The 6,747-nt window shown below is 40.0% G+C and overlaps 1 pseudogene; it reads right to left on the bottom strand.

Moving 5' to 3' along the window:
• Positions 1-63: 63 nt before the first annotated feature.
• LOC107142643 lies at positions 64-6,454 on the bottom strand (annotated as a pseudogene).
• Between the last annotated feature and the right edge of the window lie 293 nt (positions 6,455-6,747).

Below are 6,747 nucleotides of genomic sequence, written 5' to 3'. Positions count from 1 at the left end.
AAAAAAAAAAAAAAAAAAAAGAGAGAGAGAGAGAGAGAGAAAGGGAAGACAAAATACCTGGTAGCTATATATACATCAGCTTTTTTCTTTCTCTTTTTGTCTGCAAATACATGACACTTTTTTCCAAAAAGCCACTCTCAAAAAGTACAAAGAGTTGTGGCTTCTTTAAAGTGCTACATCATCTCTGGCTTGAGAATCACCTATGGCTTTAAAAGGTCCTTTAGTACAACCCTGGCAGAATGGCCTGGGGACACTGGCAGTGGTGTAAAGGTGGGCATGACATCTGTGAAGGGTTTCAACAGAAGATGTCCAGGTCCACTAGGTCCCAGTCCAGCTAGGTGAATAAGTGGCTCTGAATTCTGCTGCATCTTTACAACTTCCTGACACCTTTGCACCTTGCTTTCTTCTTCTTGGTGAATCTAGAGTTCCATGGCACAAGCAGAAAGTTTGGGTGGTGGAACAGCTGGATGAGATTCCGTTTCCAGAAATTTAACAAAAAGTTCTGAAAAAGAACTCTTCCGCACAGATTGCTGACTTGGTATCAAAGGTGTGTTGGGGACAGATTTGGATCCTCCTCCACGCCAACCAGGCATCCACTTGATAACACCACGGTAATCTTCATTCAACAACTGCTCCATTTCCTCCTTTTGAATGTCCAGGATCCTTCCGATTAACTGTAGCACTTCACGATGCTTACTTTTTGGTGTGCGGAAATGACCGATAAAAAGGTTTCTCAGGAGGCCTTTGTCCATTTTTCCTTCTGTGCTGCTTGTCATGTTCATCAATTTCTTTTGTGTATCGTCCAGCATTTCTTGCAGGAGCTCACTTTGTTTTGTAAGTTCTCCAGTCTGTTATTCCTTGAGATCTAATTGTCTCGTAAATCTGGGTGCTGAATTCAACACAACATGTGCTTCATCCAAATGTTCCTGTGGTAATAATAATACTTCTCCTTTGACTTTTTCCTTCCGTTCAGCTATATATTTTTTTTTCTTTCTCGAATTCAGCAGAACACATAGCTTTTTCTTCTTGTTGGAAATGCTCTCGGACCGTTTGCAGGTTAGTTAATGACAGGGCAGACTGCTTTCCTCCTTCCTGAGAGAGCAAAAACTGCAGTGCCTTCTCATCTCTCTGTTGGGAGAGGATCCTCAACTGTTCCTGTGGGGACTCTATCTGCACATTGGTTTGATGACTTGTAGTCGAAGATGAAATTAGCTTTTTCTCCAACAGGGTGACTTTCTTTTTCAGTTCAATCTCCCTTTTTTCCATAGCCAAAATTTACCGGGTATAAGAATCTTCTGATTCTGAAAGATGGCTGCGTAGTCTCTCTAGCTCCTGGTGTAAGCATAATTCTTTGTCATGTAAGTGTTGAACCTCGTGCTGTAGGGTACTGTTTTCCATCTATTTTTGCTTCAGACACAAGATGACTTGATCTGTCTCTTGCTGAATCATAATTGTCTTCTCCTGCATTGATTCAACTGCATTTACAAGATGATTGAACTCCCCAGAATTGTCCTGTTCTTTTTCTTGTAACATTTGCTCAAAGGCAAGAGCTTCCTCCTTCATAGACTCCAACTGCAAGTCTTTTTCTCACAGCATCACAGAGAACTTCATGTTTGTCTCTTGTAATGCTTGATATTCCATTTCCTTTTCTTTAGATGTTTCTATTATTTTTTCATTTTCCACTTTTAGTTTAGAAATGTCCATTTCTAAAATTAATATTCTCTCCTTGAGGTTTTTGGCTGATTGCCTCAATAGTTCGTTTTCATTCACTTTGTTGGTAAAGTCTTCATCTGAAGAAAGTAACTGATCACTTTTGGCTTTGATTAAGAGGTCTTGTTAAGTAAATTCTGTAAAATACCTTGTTTTGCTTTTCGCCGTTTAATTTCTGAATCCGTTTGTTCATGTTCTTTCTGCTCTATCTTCAACAAAGCAGCAATTGAATCAGACAACCTGTGGTTGTTTTCCTGAAGAGTCTCTGTTGTGACATCTTTTTCTTGTGATTTTCTCAGCTCTTCGACCTCTGCTGACTGGGAGGTAAGTGATGAAGCAGACAAGAGCTGGGGTGAAATACTATCAAGTTTTCCTACAGGAAGGTCCTTGGTGTTGCACAGCTGCCCTAAGCACTGCTGAACCTGGCCTAATTTGGTTTCATTCAGCTAATAACTTTGGATGAGGCCGGTGTAGTCTGCTTCTAATTTAAAACTATTTTCAGTGTCAACCAAAACTTGGGCTTCAAATTGAAGAAGCTCGTCCTGATGTTGGGCTGATTCATGATGCATATTTTGAACCGTTGTCATTAACTGTTCTTTCCACTCCTCCATTTTTTTAACTTGCTGTTTTAATTGATTACGTTCCTCTAGGAGCTCCTCGAACTGATGGCTATTAACACCTCCCATCTCATTACCAGTGCCGAAAGTTTGTAAAATTTCCAATAAAGTCTGACATTTCTGACTTAGCGCATCTAGTTCAATGTCTTTTTCTCTAATGATACAAGATAAATTCTGCAGAGTTTCTCTAAACATATCTTGATCCCTACTTAAGAATTGGGTGGACAATTTTCTATTTTCTTCTTGAAGCTGGATGAGGGCTGCTTCTTTCACAGCAACCAGGTCCTTCATCTTGTGATGTTCTGATTTTAAATGGCTGTTTTCCTTCACCTTCTCATTCAAAATGGCTAATACTTGTTCTCTTTCCATAGTGAAGGTCTGCAGTTGCTGCTGAAGGTAAGCGACATCCTGGATGTATGAAACTGGAGACATTCTAGCCTGAAGAGCTTGTATCTCCACATCTTTCTACTGGATAATTTGAGTTTACCAACTTCATCTTTGGACAGCTGATGAATCTGTTTGGTTAAAGATATATTCTTTTCATTTAGAAGCTTAATCTCAAGTTCTAGTTCTTTGATTCCTTTCACTAACGTCTCATTTTCAGATTTCAGTAAGTTGTGTTTTTCACCTCCATTTTCTATATTAAGGCTTTCTTTAACTTTTGCTTCTTGAAAAATATCACAATTCTCTGTTTGAGTGTTGTGTCTGTCTCCATGCAACTGGGCAAATTTTATTTGTTCAATGGTTTTCTGCAAATTCTTAATTTCCTCATCTTTTTCTAAAAATAACCTGGTATGAGCAGCATTCATCTGCTCATATTAGTATTTAAATTCATTCATTTCCTCCTTCTGCTCCTGTAAAGACTGAAGTAGTTGCATTTTACCCTGTCTTTGATCTTCAATTATCTTCTGATGATGTTTAATTTCCTCTTCCAGATGATTATTAACAATATTCAGTTGAGGTACCTCAGATTCTAGTTCTGTAATACTATAGAGGGTTTTAGCTCTATTCTGCTGTTCCCTAAGTCTTTTCAATTCTTCTTGCAGATGATTTTCTTCTTCTTTCATGGATCCAATCCTTTTGTCTTTTTCTTCTATGGTTTGCCTTAACATTTCATTTTCTCTTAAGACCCGAGAACACTTATCTAAATCCTTTTGGAGTTCTAAACTTTGTTCTTTGAGTTTGTCAATAAAAACTTCTTTCTCACTTATAAGTTGTATCAATTGCTCCTAAACAAGATGCCAAAAGTTCCTTAGTTCCTTTTTGATCAGCAGCCATTTGCTCAATATTCTTTTTGAGGCTTGCTATTTCAAAATCTTTCTCTTGATTGAGTTGTTTCAATTTCTTGATTACAAGGTCTCCTTTATTTTGTTGTTTGGAAAGCTCATCTTTCATCAAAATTATGTGTTTTGTAGCTTCCTGGTTCTGATTGTCCAATTCTTCTGACTCAGCTATTAGCATTTTCTTTTCATTAATACTTTGATTCAGTTCTTGCTCCTTCGACTCCAAGTTAAGTTTTAAGTCATGGAATTGTACATTCAGATTCATGTCTGTTGAAGCTGTACTTTTAATTACTTCATATTCACAGCTCAATTTTGACAGTGATATCTGAAGTTCTTCATTTTCTTGACTCAATAATGACTTCTCTTTTTCTAAAGCTTAAACACGCACATGAAGTTTCAGATTGTCTTCAGCAAGACAGTTATCCTGGTTTAAACCGTTCAGTCTCATTATTTCATTTTCAGCATTGGACAGGGCTTGTTGCAGCCTGAGCACTTCTTCCACCGATGAACTCTGTGGAAGAGTTTTTTCCCTTTTCGGCCATAGTATCACTCTGCTCCATCACAAAAGGCTGCAATTTACTACATTCCAGTTGCAAGTTTTCACACTGCTCAATTATTTGTCCCTTTTCCACACTGAGCTGCTCTTGTTCTCTGTTGGAGACATTTCTGTCATTTTCTGCTGAAGATAATTTTTTATTGATATCTTTTATTTTATCCTCAAGTACTTCTATCTTTTTCGTCCACTCAACTTTTTCAGTTTGTAGGACCTGAATAGTTTTTTGCATCTCACAGGCTATAACCCCTGAGTCACCTTGTTGTGACTGATTTTCAAGTTCTTCAATTCGTTCTTCATAGTCACATAATTCCTCTCCATGCCGGCAACTTACCTCTGCCAGTTTCTCTTGATGTGCCTTCTGCAAAACTGACATTTCATGTTGGTGATTATTTATGTCCTGACTTTGGTTTTGTTCAAGTACCTTATTTCGGAGTTTGCAGATTTCACTTGGATCAGAATTATGTGTTTCTTGTGCTTCAATAATATGCCTCCAGTGGCCGACTTCACATTCAAGTCTCGAAACTTCAGTTAACAAGCTGTTTATTTCTTGTTGTGATGAAATGACATCACTAAAGTCCATGTCATCATCAGGAAAACATGAAAACTGATGACTGATTCCACAGCCGAATGGAGTTGGTTCAGTGGTTATTGATGTACCACCAGCTCCCGAGTGTACTGATTGAGCAGGTGACTGCAGTCTCCACAGGTGATCCTCTAGTACCATCTGTCTTGCTTTAGGTTGGCTGGCTTCTATCCCTCTCTGTTGCAGTTGATGTCAGTAACATGCAGATGGATGCTTTATGGGAAGCTCTGATGCTTCTTCATGCTTTTCTTCCAGATCAGTACAGTACTTTGTAAGTCTTCCATCCTTTGATATGAATGTAGATTGAGGAGCTTCAATTTCCTTTCTCCCACAATGAGGTAAACCTGCTTCTACCTCTTCTAAATCCTCCAGAAACGCGTCCCTGGCGAAGCTGGAGATATGGCCGGTGAGGGAAGCCAAGCTGTCCCCCACCTGACCCAAGGAGTGGCCCAAGTCAGAGCCTAGGCCTCCAAACCAGGACAACATCGCCACTATCAGTGAGCCATCAGACCCGCTTTGAAAACCACTACTATCACCATCCACCTCTCTCCACCAAATGTCCACAAGCGTTGCTGGGGGTCAATTATGACGTGAGCACTCAGAATTCTGCGCACTGCAAGGCTCTTGCCAACCTTCGCCTTCTGCCAGGTAATGCAGAAGCCTGGCCTGGGCTTTCACCAGGGACTCGCCACCAGTGGCGCAGACTCCCCCAAGGGGCCTCTGCTCCTTCCCTCACTTTTCGCTGTCCCTCTTGGGTGACTCCTCCCTCAGCGTTAGTGATGTGCCCCAGCAAGTCAGGCTGCTCCTGCCACGTTGACATGACGGCCCTAACACCCTAGGATTGTCAATATTCATGAAGAAGTCTTTTAGAGTACTGTGACCTGCAAAGCACCACTGAAATTATGGTTTCCTACAAATGATTCAATTTGGTGTCATAAAGAAATTGTTATTTATCATTCTGACTAAAGTTATGAATTCATTCCATGACCTTAACATCCCTAACATTGAAAATCTGTCTTCTGTATGCTAACTGACTCTCATGGCTGTTATCAATATACTGTGACTCCTTTTGGTCTTGAATAACTTGATCCGGTTTTTTTTTTTTCATACTTAGTAATAGCTTTCAAAGCAAGTTCTATACCCCAAATGGGTTTAATGCTTTAATGGTATTATGCCCAGACATTAATCAAGATAGCTAAGGCAATTTATAGATTATAGTAATTAAAAACTTGCATCTTTGTGGGTAAAAAGGTAAATACAACTAATATTATCTCAACATTTTGTTCCTGAAATGCATTTTTCATAGTATCATTTTAGTAAACTTTTTTTTTTTTTGAAAAGGGATTATCTCATTTGTATCTACAAAAAAACTTCAATGTTTGGAGGAATTTCCAGATTGATGATCAAAAGAAAATCAAAGGAAGGGTATTCCCAGCCCAGCTGCTTCTATGGACAGAAATAGGCTCTATACCTCAAGCTAAAGTGAAATATGTCAAAGAAAGTTTATGTTGATGAACAGATAAATTCATATAAATATGTTTCTCATCTTTGAAAGGCAGGGTGACAGAGGAGGTCTAGGGTTCCAGAAAACTGCTGACAACCCACAAGCCAAAGAAACAAGTTGGTGTCTGCCGCAGTCTGGCTGGGCACAATTCAGGAGCCACTTGTCAAAAGAAACAAACTTTATTTTTAGAACACACATGCCACACCACACAGCTCTTCAGGAAAAACCCTCAAAGCCCAACTGCCACCACCAGCTTCCCACAAGCCTCTCAACCTCCCCCCACTCCTCCTGCTCTTGAGGCGGATTGGCTGGGTCCCTTGGGCAGAGCCAAAAAAAGTCCCCCAATGGGCAGCTCTGTGGTCTGAAAGGGTGGGAAAACAGCCCAATGAGCATCACCGCAGAGGAGCCAATCAGTTGGCAGCTAGAAGTTTGCTGGGGCCGCTGTGAGCCAATCATCAGCTGGCAGCTGGAAGTTTGCTGGGGCCCCTTGGCTG

This window comes from Marmota marmota, unplaced genomic scaffold (assembly GCF_001458135.2).
Source record: "Marmota marmota marmota unplaced genomic scaffold, marMar, whole genome shotgun sequence".
Classification (NCBI taxonomy): domain Eukaryota; kingdom Metazoa; phylum Chordata; class Mammalia; order Rodentia; family Sciuridae; genus Marmota; species Marmota marmota.
The sequence above is the reverse complement of the archived record's forward strand: the minus strand, read 5'-3'. Positions and strand labels throughout refer to the sequence as shown.